Source organism: Hirundo rustica, chromosome 13 (genome assembly GCF_015227805.2).
Source record: "Hirundo rustica isolate bHirRus1 chromosome 13, bHirRus1.pri.v3, whole genome shotgun sequence".
NCBI lineage: Eukaryota > Metazoa > Chordata > Aves > Passeriformes > Hirundinidae > Hirundo > Hirundo rustica.
In genome coordinates this window covers 9,286,819-9,306,866 of record NC_053462.1, presented here as the reverse complement: position 1 = coordinate 9,306,866, position 20,048 = coordinate 9,286,819, and the positions used below count along the sequence as shown (strand labels likewise).

At 37.5% G+C, this 20,048-nt stretch overlaps 1 protein-coding gene across 10 annotated transcripts in view; it reads right to left on the bottom strand.

The window, feature by feature from the left end:
* The window catches only part of SEMA6D (semaphorin 6D), a 210,370-nt gene that overhangs the window by 111,917 nt on the left and 78,405 nt on the right, over window positions 1–20,048 (bottom strand). For 9 of the 10 annotated variants that reach the window (XM_040076888.2, XM_040076879.2, XM_040076880.2 and 6 more), the window contains one exon: window positions 19,441–19,521. The gene's annotated coding sequence lies outside the window, so the exon portion shown is untranslated. Of the gene's footprint in view, window positions 1–19,440; window positions 19,522–20,048 lie in introns of those variants that run through there. The other variant, XM_058422321.1, reaches the window with a different exon arrangement.

Genomic DNA, 20,048 nt, shown 5'->3' with positions numbered 1-20,048 from the left:
GTTTCTGTGGATGTCTGAAAAGACAGGTGTCCCAGCTTCCAAAAGTTTTATGCCTACTTCCCTCTATTCAGTGTTAGAATCCCAAGAGCCTGACCATTAAGAACCATCTTTTCATTCTTTACCAATAGAAGTGTTCATGGCTGAGAGCCATGGGAAGAGTAGAAACAGAAGGGGAGCATCTATTGAACATTTACCCCTCTACGGCAGAGGACTCTGTAGAGGCCATGACCCCTCTTCTATCCTAAACATGGACTCAAACTCTCATTTTCTTTTCAAATATACACCCAAATCTTGCTCCATATGCATATCTAAAACCACATAGGTAATCTCAGGTAGGTATTGTATTATATTTTACCAATCAGAGATGGCTATTCAAAATTCTCATTGCATCAGGAGTTCTACTTCCTGCAATCATTTCTTCTGTGATCTTTTACAAGCTGTACACTAAAGCCCATGCTTTCTGTAGTGCTTGAAATAAACCCCGTATGAATCTGTTTTTCTTAAGAACAAATTACTGCTTTCTATTATGAAAATAAAATAAAAAGATACCAAATTGTTTGAATTTCCTCAGTGAATACAGCATATACTGAGCAAATATGAAGTTATGAAGTTATACATTGACTCTCCTCTGAAATTCTATTACTTGGCTAAAAAAATCTGGCCATAAATATCTCAGTTATCATATATATATATATATATATATATATATATATATATATATATATATATGTATCTGTATGTATAATCCACATTTAACAAAGTTGCATTTATAACACTTACGATGGCTAATAAACATTTTAATTATTGATTTCAGCTGAAAAATTCCTGAGGCTGAGTATAAACAAAAGAAATAAGTATCTGCCTGATGGTTAATGTTTTTATTCAACTGTAGAGTTGAAGCTATAGATCCAAGAGATGGAAAAAGCAATTTGCTATTCTCACTCATATTTAGAGCCCTGTTAGTGGATTTGTGGAAAAAAATGTCATATACTTCAAAAAACTGGCCATGAATTAATGTTTATAGATTTTATTGCTTTTTCCAGCTCTCTCTATTTTTATTCTTTATTCTTTTTAATAGCCTTAAAAAATCCCTAGAATTATAATTTTTCCCCTACAGATGCTGTATTTTTCTATTAAACGAATATTGATCCCTTGCTTTTTCCCTTTTTTTGTCCCCTCTTCTCCTTTTGTTTTGGATGGATGTAAAATTATCTCGGACACTTTCGTGTTTAACATCAACAACTTCATTTCACACGGGTCTAATACAGAGTCCATAATAATCATCGTCGTACTGCTGTATATTACAAAAGACTTAATTTGTTTCATTGCATAAGACTTTGTTTTCTATTGATTTTGGGCTAGACTTGAAAAGCACAGCCTGCTGTCCATCATGAGCAGCCCTTCAGGGAGCTCCAACCTGCTCCATGGGAAGTATCAAGGAGGAGGTAAAGCTGATGATCTGCTCACAGGACTATACCCAGCACACTTCCCTGTGTGCACGCCTGTTGGGCTGCTAAGAACATTAGCAGAGAGCAAACACGTATAGATGGCTCTGAAAGCCTGACCAAAGGTGCTGTCACCAACAGATAGGGGCACAAAAAACATCCAGTTGTTCTGCTCCTGGAAGGTCTGATCATATTGAATTCATACAACACAGTTCACTTTATTTAGTCATCATGTTTGGGTTTTGCATTTGGCAAAGAGCTTGCTCTGAGAGTCAGTAAGAACAGCAAGATGCCGGCCCCAGCCAGAAGGGTACAGCTCTTGTCAAATGCGCCAGCACCAACACCGGGACAGCCGTGTGGGGCATACCTACCCCGACTAGGAATCAATAGAAAACCTGACCTGCCCCCAGATACCCATATTCTAACAGTTTAGGTTGTACTGAAGCATCTTTTCTTATATGAGAATCAGATCAGGGCAACTGAGTCTTCCTATGAAACAAATGTATCATGCTCCTGGCCTTTTGTTATTTTTATGATACTAAGCCAGGTATGATGATCGCTATGAATAGAGAGTGCACAGGTTGCTGAAAGGCTAGTTAGACAAAAGACCCAGAATTAGCACCCACCCTGTAAAAGTTCTCTTCCCCTTTTAATTATATTTCCACTAGAAAGAAATTTCTATTTAATTCAACTCTTTTGCATTTCATTTTTCCTAGTCAGACAGGTCAAGTTTAGTTCATGATTGTCCTGGTCACAAATGTGCTGGTGTAACACGATGGAAAGACTGGCAAATCAGACCTCAGAATGTTTCTCTTCCACTCCTTTTTCTGCACCATTATTTTGAACTTATTTTGTGACAAGACAAAGACAACAATGGCCCTGGATTCACACTGCTAAAACTCCACTGACTTCAGCAGTGAATGCTCGTTTAGTTGTTATTAAGTGCCCCAAGGGTGATATAAAGTCCACACCTAACATCTGAAACACATTCCAAGATCAACAATAGCAGTCACCAGATAATTTTCTTCTCTACTGAAGGTCACTCTAAACTTTAAATGCTTCTCTTCACCTCATGTTATACACATTACAAATGACTTTTCGGTTGCTCTTATAAACTTAAATCCATATACTACAACTTTGTACCCAGAAGGCAATTTACAGATTATAAAAGGCAGATACCTCTTTTGCAGTACACCTGCTCATTTTACCATTCAGTCTGAGAGAGGGAGAAACAACTGGGAGTTGGAAGATCCTTATACCAAGGATGTACTGGTAATCAGTGAGAGGAAAAGGTGGATCTTTAAAAAAATTCCTTTTAAAAACAGTTGAAAGCAAGCTGATAGGAACACCAGATATGGTGGCTACTCCGATGGCTTGGGTGAGACACAGTCCCATTGCCCAGGCAGCACAAACCAGCACATCTCCTGTTCTTATTCATCAGGTGAGCAAAGCAGGAGTTTCAGTAAGGGCTGAGCTGCTGTGCGTGCAGCCGTAACAAACCCTGGAGTTTCCCCAGCGCTCACACTGGGTGCTCCCTGCACTTGTTTGTTTATGCACCCCTCCCACAGGGCTGTCCCAAGAACACCAGGTCATTATTTGGGGCAGAGGTGGCTTTTGTAACACACAGGCACCACCCAGCTCTTGCTGAGTCCTCCTGAGCCTTGCAGAGTGCACGAGTCCCACATGCACCCAGCTCTGCTGGGCTGCCTCTGCATATTGGCTTCCAACAGAGAATAAAATGTTGAAGTACAGCATCCTGATCATAAGCAATCACACAAAGTCATGATTCCTAAAAATAAAAGTACATTGAGAACTTCTGGACATGTGTGACAGATAATTACTTATCTATGTCCCTTGCCTAAAAGAAATATGTTTGTGTGTTTTCTCTAGTGAAAGATTTATCATTCCATAATCTCACTTCATACATGCTCATAGTAATTAGGTCGGACTATAAGCATGAGACTATAAGGAGCTACACAGTTTGGTTGTTGTTGAAGCAAATCACAAACTATTCTTAATTCTGTTAGAATTTTTCTTCCCTTTAAGCAGCTGAAGACATTTATTATTGAACTTCCTGCTTTGACAGAAATTTATTAAAAGAAATTGATTTTGCTAGATCAGACTATTATATTCTGCTGAAGGATAAAGCGTCATACCTAATTTTTTTTCTTGATTTTTGTTAAGAATATTTTTAAAAATTCAATAAGCCACTGACTGAAATATCCAGTGTCACAAGTGCTATTGCTTTAAAAGACTATAATCTTTTTTGTAATCAGATTTCTAGATACTAGAAATTCTATACAAAAAAAAAAAAAAAACAAACCAAAAAAAAACCCAAACCAAAAACAACCTTACTTTTAAAATATTCTTTCAGGAAAATCACATTTTAACAACTAAACACAACAATATGTTAGATTACATTTTGAACAGAATGTTTACCTTTCACTGAGTTTCTCTGCCAGCTGTGTCAGCATTGGCTGTATAAAAAATATTAAAAGGAGCTGTTTTTTTTTTTTTAATTGCCACGATCATGCCAAAAAACACAATGTGTGGGCTGGAGGCAGAGTGCTGGGAGCAATATTATTCATGTTAAAAACAGTTGCCTGATTTGCTTTCTTTGAAAATTAGGATACTATAAATAGGAGCCCAGTGGGATTTGCCGATTGCAAGTTATGTTTTAAAAGCTGCTAGGATGAAACTTTTGAAAGGCTTACAAGAGATAGAAAAATTATTGCTTGTCATTTACCTTTCACCTGCATTAGACCTGTATTTTTGGAGAGCTATTTTATTTAATATGGATATATATCCTGTTTCTATGCATATGTCAAAATACAACATTTTTAAAAGAAAATTTCTATAAAGATTTACTTTCTATATGTCTTTCTCTAAACCACGTATCTTAACTCACTTGTCTGTTAATCATCATTAAAAATGTTGCATTGCTAAACTCGTATTAATTCTTTGTTGTTTGCTTTGTGAAAATCCTTCCCCACAAATCACCTTTGAACAACTCAGAAATTATGATATAATAATGCATCACAAAATAATTGTATCAAGCCTCTGTCCCACAGCAGAACCACTGCTGTCCTTCCCTTTATTTATTCATATTTAGCACCTTGGTGCCTCTTCTCTTTTGCTTGCTTTACAGATGACCAAAGGCAAGCTTCCATTAAAAAAACCCAAACCACCAAACAAACACTACCAAAAACTCGAGGAACCAACAAAGCCCCAAAACACCTAAAACACTAATATAAATAACAAAACAAGAAGAAACAGTTGCTGAGATTTTATCAAGCACTTTCTTTTCTATGAGAAATTACACATGACATTCAGTGTTGGAAAGCTGGCATTTTGACCTGCATTTGGAACGGGAAGCAATGGGAGCTATAGGGATACGCTGACTTTTTAACAGCAAATACAGGGAAAGAAATAAAATACAAGCTGTTAATTTGACTCTGAGCAGAGGGCCAACAAAGCATTGACACAGACTGTGAGACCTGCTTAATATCCTAGATTTGCCCACTGAATTCTGTTGAGTAAAAAGAAACTTTTTTTTCCAAACATTCAGTGTTTCTCTTTAAGAGAGTTTTTACACAGACATTTTCATACTGCGCTGCTTACATGAATCATACATCTTTGAAAGTGGTGTGGGATTTTGGTGTGCATCTTAAAGCATGAAGCAAATGGCCCGATGGCCATTTTCCTGAAGGCACAACTTTCATGAGGAACGTGGGCCCTGTTCAGAGGAGTTTCAGCTGAACCACTTGACAGAGCTCAGAAGCTGACAGCTCAGGCTTGATGCCTGTCTGCAGGTCTTTTTGCAACTCCTCAGTTCTCTGAGTGTGTGTGACCTTTGAGTTTACTCCACAGCCTCAAACTTGGTTCAGCTCGACATCTTGACTGTAGCACTCAAATTTCAGAAGAGAACAGCAGAAAATAGGAAAAGAGGGATGTGGTAACAAAGAGGGGAACATTGCGTTCAACGCTGTTCCAACAAACTTTTAACTCTTGCCATATTTTCCTTTGGAAGCTAAGTACTTCATGATGTGTATCACGCTGCCATCCTTATCTAAAAACATTTTTTGTCCTTATCGAAAGCTTTTCTTAGTAGAATTGTAGTTAAGTAAGAAACAAAGAGCTCAATATGACTTTAAAAAAATATTTAGCATTAAGAGGTGATAATTATCTTCTGTCCACCATAAAAATTCAATCAAAGTATGAAAGCCTGCGTTTATCCTATACAAACCATGGAGAAACAATTAAGAGTGTGACAAAAAGCCATCGTATTTCTCAGGAGAGTTGACCCTATTCCAAGGATAAAATGATAACTAGTGTCCTTAGTCCAGCTCGGTGACCTTCTGGAGCTGGAACTTTCAATTATGTCAAATTAGCTGTGTCACATGAGCTGGCTTTGTGAGTGAGGCTGGATCAATGCAGCGCATTTCACTGATGATGACAGTGATCTAATCAATCTCAGGCACTCAATGGACAGCAATGAGGTTGTGAAGTAAGCACAAAAAAAGAATGCCGGGATCTGTCATTGTCAGGGTTACCTAGAGGCTCCCCATTTGTGCTTTTCCTTTAAATGCTAATTTTAAACTATGAAAAAATAACACTAAGTAGCAATTTCCTAGAAGGGGTTTTGTCACATCTATTCAGACTTACATTCTGCTTGCCAAATTGCAACCTGATGTTCAATAATGCTGTTTTTGACACTTCTGTGTAATAAAAGTGAAGATCCTTCTTTGCTCAAGGATGTCTATGACACTTTTGACACTTCTCTCCCAGAATTGCCGGCAGCCCAGATGTTCTTTGCATTAAGAAGAGCACTGCCACAGCTGCCATGGAATGTCAGAGGATATTGGGTTCTAGGCAAAAGCAGCAAAGGGCATCCTTCCTCTTTTTAAGTGAGGAGTAATTTTTAGAGAGTAAAACCTTTTGATTGAAAATTAAAGCCTCAGAGGGACTTTGTAGGCAAGAGACACATTGCATTTTCTCTGCTCATGTTTCAAGGTAACTTAGAACCATTAGAGAGCAGCTGTTTCCACTTCTGTTCAGAAAAATATTCCTTACCTATCAATGCCAGCATGGCATTTCTGTATCTGCTGGACATCTGGATGTTATGATACAGGCAAAAATGAAAATAAGAGTAAGAGGTCCTGGTGATAGACTCAAGCCTTGATTTCTGGGAACTCACAAGGGTGAGTGACCCAGTCACTTCTGGATTGTTTAGGCTACTCAAGACTTGAATTCAGGGATTTACATTCACAAGTGTCTCCTTCCACAGGAGTGACAGGGAAAGAAGCCTTGGCTACATGAAGTCTCTGTACCCCAGGATTCTCTGCAGCTGGACTGTATTTGGAGACCACATCATGTTCCTGGGAAAAAAGCCTCCCTGATAAAAACTGACCATATTTTCAGCATCATCCTCCTTATGTCTGTCCTTGTACTGTCCACAAAACAGCTGCTAGTTGGACCAAGTAATAAACTGGACTGTGTTTCGACTTTATTTTAAAAACACATAGGTTCTGCTCTTTAACACAGGCCACACAAGCAGTGGTTCCGTGCACAACAAAGCGATCCAGGATGCAGGGTTCCATGGGTAGTTTCTTCTTCCCTCAGAAGAAACACTCTTTAAATTTAAACTAAAGCCTCAGGGCTCGCACAAAGCACCGCTCCTGTCTGGGTGGGCTGATGAATCACGGTGTGTTCCTTCAGCCTGCTGCTCTTCAGCTCCATCTCCTGGAGTCACCCACCGCAGTGGAAGAGCCACCTTCCCACACCATGTACTGCCCTTAGGTTAGCACAGAGTCTAAGTAATAAATTTCCTCGGAAAGGAAAAAAAAAGTGTGCTGGAAATAAAATTTCTAATTTGGAAATTTCAGTGCAGGGATCTATTTTTGAGTATTTGCAACAGAAGTTTCTCTGCTGGAAGGATTTTTTTTTTTTTTTGTTACAGAAATCTATGTGATTAATATAAATTTTAAAAGGCTTAAAACAGCTCAGAGAGATGTTATTTATACTCTTTTAGAGACACTCCAAAAGTTTAAGGTAGTCTCATCATCTTCCTTAAAATGATATGAAATGAAATTGTATTTTGTTTTGGAAGAGTCACTGTTAAGTCTTTTCTGTCATATCCAGGAAGCTGCACAAGTGGCACAGAAATATCTTAACATCTTACTGGGATTACTCCTTGCCTGACCTTCCTCTGTGCTGCATGGTGAGCTGCAGGTGCAAGCTCTGTCAGGTTTTGGTGCTGGTTATAGTCACAGCAGGAACAGCAGCAGCCAAAGTGAGCAGTGGGGAAAATTAATATTTTTGGGTGCTGCCAGATTAGATATCCTGTAAAGCTCTTACATAGTATCCACAGAGCCGTTGCTGTAGGACCTGTGGCATCCATACTGTGATTTCTGTGCTGCCAAGCCAATCGTATCAAGGAGCCTCCAGCCTACCCAAAGAAGGGCAGTGAAGATCAGCATGTGCTGCTGAGGTACCCAGGTCCTAAACAATACCTGAGATGCCATCTGGCACTCCGCCCTCCTGATCAGACAGGTGTTAAGGCAGACAGGACCACTGCCTAACACCTTATTCCAAATCTAGACCAGCAGTGGCCTGCAGCTGACCCCGGTGAGCTGCAGGGCCTGAGCACGTTGAAGTTTTGGTCCATGCTGCAAACGTTTGTCCGTGTTTGGGACAGAGTGCTACAGACCCACTAAGGATGACTGCTTTAGCAAGAGCTGCCATGTTGTCTGCTCCTTTCCCAGACATATTCCCTGGTGTGGGTGTCACTTTCACAGTCAAATGCCACTGGACACAGAGTTATGGCAGTGATTACTATGGAAAATAAGAAACACGAGGACAAATCATTTTAACTGAAGCGTCCACAATGGAAAATGGCAGTCATGCTTAAATGTCATAGTGCCTCCCAGTTGGGCTCCGTGAAATGGGGAAAGGACTCCAGAATTGCACAGATCCATTATCCTCAATGGTTCAGGAGGACAAGCTTATTAGGAATATAGCTTCATTAGGTAGCAAGAGCTGCCCTGTTGTCAGGCTATGATCTATTTCTTATCTTGGATTGTGCCACAGATTTTCTCTCCCACATCCCAACCACAATTGACTACCACACCTCACTGCTTTTGGTGATGGAGCGTAGATCTTGCTCTAAGAATTATAAGCTAGAATTTCAGTAATACCACAGGAAAATCTGCTAAACATTACTCAGTATAACTCATGTGCAGCTTTGCCCTTACTTCTCCTCTCTAGAATGGGAAGGGATCGCTTGCCAAAGGGCTACAAATAGCAGCTCCCATTGCAGGGCTAATCTGTGCTCAGAGATTACACACACCTGAGTGCACAGAAACAACAAAAACACTGAACCACACCCCTGCAATATATATTTACATTTTAAGAGATGCAACATATATTTACCATTTAAGAGTTGCCCACATTTACAATGTAAATCAAATAGTAAAATGAAACCACAAGCACCGATTAAAAATATTGTTTTAAAACAAAGTCACTGTTTTAGACATGCTGGAGGCTACAGGGAAAAGGGCAGGACACTATTTTTTCTATGGAAATCCTTTTTTCTTTTAAAATTTGTTTTTCAAAGGCTACATGAATTAACATTTAATCTCTCATTATAATGTTATATAGTATTTACCAAGAATTGAAAGAGTCAGAAAACAACAATATCTTAGAAATTCCTATGTTATTTCTTAGGCTTCTGAAAGAAGTGCTCAGATATAATTGCTTAAAGCAAACTTCAAAGGATTAAATATACCAGCAGCTGCAGCAAATACATGGCTTTTTCTCTTTTAATTATCTGTTTCTTCTAATAGGTTTTACAAGACATATATGAATAGAGATCAGAGGGAGAGACAGATTTCATATTTTACCTACACTATTCTGAAAATGGGGTAATAATTATAGAAATGTCTGAAGCTTGCATGGTGGTTCATTTGTACAAGAGAAGAACTCCCTCAGTGTTCCTCTTCTCTGAGTTCAATGATTAACTCCACTTAAAACCCAATTCTTGTGTGTCTGTTGACAAAAATCTGTGCAATATAAAAGATTTAATAGCAATGCATGGCATAAAATATTTTGGCAAAATGAACCGAATATCACATCAAACAAAGTTGAAAGGCAAACCTCCCAGCCAACAAAACAGTTTTATCAAACTCCAGATTCCAGTGTCCTTTTATTGTGGCAAACTCAAAATTACTTCTATCTTATAGAATTTCTTCGGTCAAGGTGAAAGTGCTTTAGATATTGCTGTCTTCTTTGCAGAGATGTTGTCCATATTCTAATAAGACAGGACTCTCTGCTTCCTTGTTCAAAACCGTAAAATATATTGCTGTCCTGTTTCACAAAATTTAAATCTGTTCTGATGAATACACAACTTTCATTTGGAGTTTAAAAAAAAAACCTTTCACGCCTCATTTATTTAGAAGCTCTTTGCCTTATCACTGCTCTAGCTATTTAAAGCACTGGTTTTCTGTTTATCAAAGCCAACTTTCTTCTTTCTGCTTTACATTTTTAAAGAAAAAAAATTAAAAAGCAACTTTTCCACTGACATTATTCTCATAACACATAACATAACACATACCAAATTGATTTGAAAACATTAGATTTGCCAAATTTCTCCTGAATGTTGAACTGGAATCTAAATACGGCTCCTTTATTCATGTGAGTAGAGCCTTATTTATTCAAGAGACAATTTTTTGGAGGATTTTTGTAATGAGTATAGTAAGAGCAAAATTTAAACTGGTTTTATTTTGCTTGGTTTTGCTTGTTTTTTTTTTTTTTTTTTTTTTTTTTTTTTTTTTTTTTTTAACATCAATTTTCAGGCACTTTTTTGGGCACATAATTGCACAAGAAGTTAATTATGAATTTACAAGGACTCCTTTGATGTGTGCCTCTCAGTGCAGAGGCTGTAACGTGTGCCCAGCACCACTCCTGAGTGGGAGAGGGACAGAATGACCATCCTCCCCTGGCCTCCAGCAGTGGCCAGAGCTCTGGGCCTTTTCATGGAGGCTCTTCCATGCACGCCCACCAACATGGCCAGAGGGAACCAACAGAAATGGGGAATTCCCTCACTCAAAAGGAGCTTTTGGCTGTTTGTTACAAAAGGTGGAAGTTAGAAATGCCTCTCATAAACTGGAAGTACGATCTCAGCAGAAATCCCAGTTTTCACTTATTTTTAAATTCTCAATACCTGCAGCTTTTGTGCTGGGCTGTTACACGATTCAGCAGGTACTAGTAAAGTTTGAAGGAAAATCTCTCTGGAATTGTTTTTTGTTATGAATATGGCTGATGTTGGGAGCCTTATATTTGTCTGGTTATTCACCCCATGCCAAAACTCCAAAGCTGTTGTGCCTGAGCCCTCCTGCAGCGAGGGCAGAGTCCCGAAGCGCTGTGATCAAATGCTGGGACTGACTGACCAGGTGAATGGTCCCCACTGAAGTAAAGGGACACAAAATTGAGTTAGAGGTAATAGAAATTTTTTGGGCTCCATGGATCCTACAGAGAGCCCTGCATGAAGTCAAAGGTTTGTCTTTTTGGAGTTAATTTTAGAAAGTCCATTTATTTTAGTTGAGCTAACACTACAGAGGTAACAAATTCCACCAGTAAACACATCCATGCTACCAGACCACCAAAAGCATCACACACCTCCCCTGAAATGTTACCTTGTCAACGAGCTCGAACTACATCTGTTCACTGCTCCCCTCCTTTCACACGCATTTCAATCCTGTGCTCTTGTCACTCCACTGACTACAGGCAAAAAATATCAGGTAATTCCTACCCAATTTCTTTGTGCACACACGAGCCCATCATCTCTTTCAGCCACAGGATATCATGTACCTTTTGTCTCTTGTCTTCATTCCACCACAATTCACACAATTCACAAAACTCTATAGTTTAAAATTATTCTTACTTAATACACACTAATATGAAAATAAAACTCAAAATAAAGTTATGAGCATGCAATTAGACCAGAGGGCAAGTGCTTAATCCTTTATAGACACAGTGGTGTAAATGTGAAGTTGACTTCTGACATGAGTGGAATATCTCCAAATTTATACTGGCAGAAAGAAGACAATCTAGCCAGCAGTTCCTAAAATAAATAATTGAAATAATAGCTCTTGAAAAACATATTTGTAACATAGATAAAAATATTTACATGTTGCAAGATCTCCAGACAAATCAGGCAGGATTACATTGCAGTTAAAAGTGATATTCTAATGAAAATATGGATATGAGTTAAGTTTAGGTGAGAAATAAGTCTCTCAAATATCAAATATTCTTTTCACTGCAAGAAATATCTGTATTTTCAGTACTTGCCCTGTTCTATGCAATGTGACATCTATTTTTTGTACGGATGTGAAAAACTGGGATAGTAGAATTGGTTCTGAAATTGTTTCCTACCACAGGTATCCTAGTCCACCAAAAAGGATTCAGTTTCTACTTGAATGCTGTTTTAGGCTAATTCTTGTTTATTTTATTTATTTATTTTTTTAATGTTAAGTTGCAGACTTGCACTAATATGAGCTGATATTTTCACAAGAGCTATAATATTCTGCCATTTAGTTATCATAAAATCCTGCATTCTGCACATGTCCTCAGTGAATGTGAATTATTTGTTAGCTGTTAGGTGGATTTATGCTTTTCATCTTAGCCTGAACTTCCCTCATGAGCATTCAGATAAATTATTTTGAAGGCATTCAGGAGCTAAGCATCCAATTGTAGTATGTTAATATTACACAATATCTCTATACATGCATCAAATGACTGTGCTGCAGTTTACTCAATATTTTGCTTTATTATATAAATATGAGCAGTCTTAATGCCAATGCACGAGCTCCTTTTTCTCCACAGTGTTTAAGATTTTTCTGAAGTCCCGTTGCTGCCATAACTGAGGTTGAGCATGTGCCTAAGTGCTGCCTGAGATGGGTCCCCATTCCCCAACGTGCTGTTTGTCTCTGGTAGCTGATGGAAGATTGCCTTACTCTTTGCTCATTAATATAAATACATCTCATCCTCTCTTTGCATGAGCAGGTTTATGATTCTGTTATTTATAGTCACGCATATTTTAGGAATAGTCCACACATCTATTTGTGGAATTACACTGAAAAATATAGTAATTCACATTTCAAATATTTGGGGGGAAATAGAGACTTCTAACTTTAAAGTGCATATCAGTGCACACGACAGGGGTAAATTAAGATTAAGCAACTGAACTTCAATTCTGCGCTTCCTCTTTGAGCTTCATTGTGCCACCTTAATATTGGGTTAACACAGTATGTACATAGAATATTTGTTACAAGATTTGTGAATAAGTGATCCTCATCTCCTTTGTAAGGAAAATTGACTCCATTACAGGAGAGGAGAGACATCAAGCTAACATTACATGAAGTCATAATCCTCTATTGAGACACTGCACAATGACATTGTTAACATTAGTATGCAATATTTATTATAAATAAAAGGGGCCATTGAGGCTTTCAACCCATAATCAGCTCTGTGTGGATGACTTCACTGTAGGAACACAGTGGAGTTATAATGAGGATAAAAGATTTATTTATACCTAAACATGGTCTCATTAGTAATTCTGCACTAGCATGTAACAGATACAATTGAAGGAGGGGTTTTTTGGGGGGTTTCATTTGTTCCTTTGTTTGTTTGTTTTAAATTACTACTTATTGTTTGCACTTTGACTATGAACATTTAGTAAGAAAAAAAAAAGAAACTAATTAATGAGTTGATGGTACTATTAATTCTCATGCATGAAGAATTATTCCATTTTTATGGAATATGGTATCATCCCATCACTCCATAACATGGACATCCAATGAGCCATTAGCTCAGACCTTGGTAAAAAGGGGGAATTGTTTCTGAAGAGATCCTACTTGCACATGTAACATACAGTCACAAAGCACTAGTGTCATGTAAGATTGTTACTGACCTGCCTTTGTATTGTACTCTTTTCCAAACACCCTATTTTATATTTCTCTTAAGAGGAAAGGACTAACCCTCATTTCATGGAAAGCGCCCAAATGGTTGCCTACAGCCCCATCCAAGATCTCTCATGGAGTTTGGGCTGACATCTCACAGTCTATTTGGAGGAAATGGAACTCAGCTTAATGCCAAATCCTCTGCACTACCTCACTTTGTCTTACTAACATAAATCTCTCCCTCCTCCCTGGGGCCTGGGTTTACTTTCAGACTACAGTTTCACATTTACCTTTGCCAGGTGAAACCTAGGAAAAATAAGGCAATGGTTCAAATATATGTGCATACTTCACATTTGAAAACCAATGGTTTTGTTCAAAACCAAATAATCTTTTCTGGCTGGTCTAATTTGTTGCCTTTAATTACATTTTGATGTGCTCAAACTGTTCTTTTGGTAATATCTTTAAGATATTTGGGGATATTTCACTTCTAATACACTTCCAAGAAGTGTCCGTATGTTTATATATAACTTGGTGAACATTCTCTGTGTTACAAGAACACACACCATAAACACTGCTTAACAGAATCACCAGGAATACATGTTAAAGTAAGGCATTATTTTTCATCTTGGAAAAATGAAGTTCATCAGGTATTCATTTCTCATCTTGGAAAATACACTGACATGGTTCATCTCTTTCTAAAACTGTGCTTAAGTTGATTATATGTAAGCTAACTGATAAGAAAATCTTATTCATACTGAAAAACAAATAATTTAATCTAGAATCACTTAGCTCAGGAGGGAAAGTTCTTAGCAACAATTGCTGAGAGATCTGAAGAATTCTATTCCACCTTCACACGTAGATAAAAAAAAAAAAAAAAATCTACTTTTTCTGTAATTTCAGCTCTTCATTTTCAGCAACAAAATATCAAACTTCTTTCTCTTTAAAAAGATCAACTCCTTGAGAAAAACTCTTTCCTTAGCATTCTGTGGTGTTGGCCTTCCCCTTTTACTCAGTCTTTGTCTGCATAAAATTTTATTTATTCTACTGAAAGTGGGATTTTTAAAAAAATGAAAAAAAAGCTTGAATTTTGAAACCCAAGATACTATTACTATCCAGATCTGCTTAAAGGAAGTAGCTGCAAAGATTTAACACAGCTGACATAAGTTTCTTTCATTTCATATGCTCTTTCTGTCACCATAAACCCACCATAAGCTCCATTTAAACAGATATGATTCTGAGAGCAAGTAAGTTCCTGTTACAATATAATGAAACAAAAACCCACAGATTGTATGAGTTTCATATAATAAATACAATGTCCTGTTTAGATTTTACTACCCCAGGGTTTTTTGCCTCAATTGTGACAAAGTGCCTGAAGTGAATAGGAACATGATTTTCAAAATGTAGGTGGAATTCTTTCCATTAAAATAATTAAATATTTGCATATATGTGATATTATACAAGTGCACAGTGTTGATTTTTGGACTGTCTATTTGGGATATAGATTATGAGCTTCAGCACATTAAGCAAAATTTTTAGAAGTATTTCCATATTTATAATTTTAATTATTTTGTGCCAATGATGCACAACACCACCAGGCTTGGAAGGTCCTTACTACCTCTGCTATGAATCCAGCTCTTAACTCTTTAACCTCAAAGGGCCCAGGCCAGGTCCTAATAAATGCAGTGGAAATATTTGCCCTCACTTCACCAGAGACCAGATTCACAAAGACCTTAAATTCAACTATTGAACTAATATTATTTTCTTCTGATTCATGCATTTTTCAGGCATAAAAATAACCCAGTTTTGTTTCTTTAATGGGTTTTTCACAGTAATCTGGGTGGCTGATGCATCTGCAATCTGACAGAACAGATATCTCTCTTTGCAGAGTATATATAAGTTTTCCCATCTATCTCAGAAAAAGTCTTACAAAGCTATTCAGAACTCAGTACACGTTCTTTCCTCTTCACAACTCATTTTCCTTTTTTTTTGTGACAACCTAGGCAATAATTCACAGCTCACTGGGTCTCCTAAATAACCCCCTTTATATTTACATGGTAGGCATTCCCCCCATTACCCTGCGGGATTCAGCCGTATTGGCAGGCAGTCATTAGGAATTCTTAAGACCATGGAGGTTTAACATCCCCTTCTCTAGTGTCTTTGAAAACACCCTGTATGGTTACAATCTTGGCAAATACACGGAAAATCTCGACAATTTAACAATAACATAAAATGTGTCATTTTGTAATTTCTAAGTGGTTCCTTCTTTGGGTCCCATCCAGACTCACACATGAAGCCTTTCAAGCTCAGAAACATTTCACCCAATGGAGGATTGTTATGTTTCTTTCTTTTGCTAGAAAAACGAGCAAATCACACCTGCTATTGAAGAATGGAGAAAAGTCCTTTTAGGAAACACAGATGAATTAATATAAAGTTAGAAAAATGCATTATGAGAAAGATGCAGAAATCTAACATGCACCAAAGTGAGATTTTCACTAGAAGACAATTTTTTCACCAAGATTTCCTGGGTTTATGGTCCTGCTCTGATTGAGAAGCTGCCTGAAACTGACTTCCCCCACTGCCCATGGAAAATCATTGGAGACACGGCTCTCCAGACTTGCCACTGACACATCCCAGCTGGTCACTCACTCCTTCCCTTCCCTAACACACACACTACAGCAATAACAACACCTCCTCAAATCCTTTAGTCAGTGCCAAGTACTATTATGGAGGCTTGGAGGAATATGAAAGAAGTTACAGAAGTTGATTCATATTAGCATCTCTGCTGCTTGGTTCTGAGAACTCTGCTTGTTCTGAAGAAATCTCCAAACAAACCTGGAGTAGCACACTGCCAATCACACCCCCAGCAGTTTGCATCCCACGATGCAACTGACAAAAATGTTCAAAACTTGATTTATTGACTGCACAGATAAATATTTTAAACTAATCTATCAAGAGGCTTACATCAGAAAAAATTCTCAAGGAAAGTGATTTCCTTTTGAAGAAAAAAAAAGAAGAATACAACCACCCTTTTGTTTACAATTGGACTATTCTCTTTTTAGTATTATCTGAAAGTTTAATTGGGGTATCTGTTCCTTTGATGAGAAGCAGAGCCTTCATGATACAATGCCTTGTATGTGTCACATACAGAGTTATTCGATATGTCCAGATTTAAGGAGCAGATTCTGGTAATCCTTAAAATTAGAGCCATTCACACTGATCCAGAAGCCATGACAGAATATGAAAAGTATGCAGTGACAGTTAAATCTGCAATGTCTTTGCTCTTGTTAGTGAAATGAGTCAATCTTAAAAAATTAGTAAATCTTAAATCTTTAAGACCAATAGCACATCAGTATATGTTTCCGATGCTTCCAAAGCCCAAATAACATGCTCGAAACAATTTACCACTATAATTGTAATGAAAAGAAAAGGGTCCAACCTCCCCCCCACCAAATTGTTTGGAATATCCTTTAATCAAAGTGACTAGTCCTTACTTTTTTTTTTTTCTTATGGAATCCTGTAGCTTCTGAAGACTTCCCTTTCACTTTTGAAATATCTTTAGAATTCAACATCCTTTTATCATTTTAAATGCATTGGTAATGCTTTAAAAAAAGCTGATTATTTGTTCAAAGTTCAAATAATAAAAGTAACACTCTATTGAAAGAAGGCCTGGGTGCAGAGTGGTATTTTTGGATGCTAATTGGTTGTGTACCAGCCACTCATGAAACACACGCTAAAAACACTCAGAAGTGTTCAGAAATGCCTCTGGAAGTCATAAATCTTTTACAGGTAAAATTATGTGAGAGAAGGAATAGAAAAATCACATTCAACATCTGGAGTCAGATGAGTTTACTGAAGTAAAATTGCAAAATTAAATTTAGATGAACTTAATTAAAAAAGGGATCCAATTTAATATGGACATTCATCAACTTCTCATCAAAAATCTTTCTTGCCTCAAGAAAATATAATAAAGTATGAACACAAAACCCATATAAAGGCTGAAATGAAGGGTGAAGGGATGGTCAAATAAGGAAAGGTAAGAAGAAGGAACAGTCTCTTTTTTCCTCATTTAACAGGCATCCATATACACACTTCCCTTTAATTGCACAGAATATTAAACTATTTTTAAACTCCACAGCAGTTCAACAAGCGAGCTGGTCATCTGTACGCCCTGAAGGTCATTCCTCCTTCTGAGGCATATGCTGTGTATTTACTGATAACATGAATGTGGAAGCTCCTCTTCCTCCTCCCTGTACGTCTTTCTAGTCTGACAAATTTTTCTCTTAGATCCTAAAGGACTCTATCTAACCCAGTTATAGTTTTTAGTGCTTAAATGACCATTACTTGAGTGGCTCTTGCTGAAGTGAATGGCAGTTTTGTCACAGGGCTGGGCCTCAGATGACTTATAACGGATTTTCGTTTGCTTCAGCTAAGAGACAACAAATGCAGATTTCTTGTCTTCCTTTCCTAGGTCACTACTGTCTTGCTTTTTTCAGGGGAAAAAGATCTAATAGTTCAGTCCAGTCACTTCTGGCTTTCATGAATTCTGTCTGTCAGAACAGCATTGACTTTCAACTCTCTAAGTCACAGTGCTTATAGATTTTAGTAATGTCAAATAACAATTTGAAAAGTTAAAAATAGTGTTGTTAGGATCATATTGTTTCCTTACAAAACTGCCTTGATAATTTGTTGTTTTGCACACTGGTTATGTGATCAAGTAACATGATATGAATGCTGTATTCTTTTATTTCTAATAAAGAACATTGCTAGAACAGTATGCTCTGAGGGAGATACTGTCCTTTATTAGAATCACATTCCTACATTATAAAAGTCACCCAGCAATAATGAAATGTAATCTGTCTCGAGGATTCATGATAACACAGCATTATGCTCATTTTCTGTATGAATAGAACATGACTGAATAGGAATGCCGTTGTTGTTGAATAGATCTTTAAACTGAAGCTGTGATTTTATTAAGTATTTGGTTAATGATAATGAATTGCTAGAGGAGTATTTCCATGTCAGAAAAGTTCTTGCTTTTGCAGCGTAATCTAATTCAAAAAAATACATACTTCAATAGCCTGTAACTGTAAGGACTTGGAAGTGATGGTACTTGACATCTGTATTACAGTGATGTAAAAGCAGCACGAGCACTATTGGCCAAGGTGAGTCCAAGGGCCGGCCAGGCCCTTAGTCGCTGCTGTGTGCAGGAGTTTCACATGGACTGGGGTGACTTCCCATGCCTCCTACCTCCTCAGGGCCCAAAACACTCCATGAGGTATATGGCATAACAGGGAGAATATATTTTGACCAACAATAATATCACAAATAATATAATCTAAAATCAGGCCTTCCTTCCTGAAAAAGCTGAGCACTTAGGCACCAACATGAGTTACAGTTAAAGAACTATTCCACTCCACACAGCTACTGCAGAAGGTCTATTCCAAATGACACAAAAGTACAGCAGGATTCAGCTACCTTCTCTTCCCTTTCTTTTATAAATCTGGGAAATCATCTCTGCAGCAAAGATGTGCTTCAAGATGCAGATAGATTATGTCTCCCTACAATTTCTCCACAGTAGTATTTGAAAATCTGACTCAAAGTTCGATGAATCAGACTAATTAGAACAGAGAGAGCATTAGAAGAGAAAAATAATTTGTAGTTTTACAACTTATTGCTTTGTTTTCTGCAAGAAGAAGCCACTGGATTTCCTTTTTGTGCATTTTACTTTCTCTTTGGAGTCTGCCCAATGGTTTCATTCTCTAAAATGTTCAATGTCAAATCTTCTGAGAGCAGTTACATTAGTAGAGAGGACAATAAAAAAGCCCTCTTGATTTTAGTCTGACGAAAATTGCTCAAAACTTGTGTCCTGAGCTCCTGAGCTCAATCTCTCACAGATCAATATATGTTCTTATTATCTCTCTATTGTTGTATTGGTCAAGGGGAAGTGCTTCATTTTTCACACAGATTCAATTTTAGTGGAACATAACAGACACCAGTAATATTCTAACATGGTTTACTACGGCATCTTTAGAACTTACCTCTGAGACCGAATGTGAAGATCCTTAAATTGCTGGCATCAGTGTTCTTATAAACCCTGGCACGATTTCAGATGGGTTATCCTGCCAAAAGTCAGAGGAAAATATTCATCAGACAGATGATTATTTTTAATCACACTTAGCCAGTACCCATGAAAGCCTTACTTTATAAATGCCTACTGCAGGTTTAATGATAAGACCGCTACAATAGCTCTGAATGCAACACACCTGCGCATTAACTTTTCAATGCCTGTGAATCTCAATACTGATTCTCAGAGGGTACTTTCTGTAGAAAAACTGTCCTTTCATGAAAGAATCCAACAGATTTTACCAGAAAAAAAATAACAGTGTATTGCAGTATTAGTTTTAATAAATTCAATAGAAGGACGCCTCCTGGAAGAAAGCAAACAAATAAAAATGCGCAAAATTGGCCAACCCTAAATTAACGAAGCGTACAACTCATATGCAGTTCATTTGCCTTTCAGATCAAAGGGGTTTTGAAGTTCAAATAAATTTGTCTCCTAATAGTTTTAGTACAGGACTATCTCTCCTAATATCTGAAAAATAACATTCAGGGTTGGCATTTAACAGCTTATTTGTATTGTAGCACT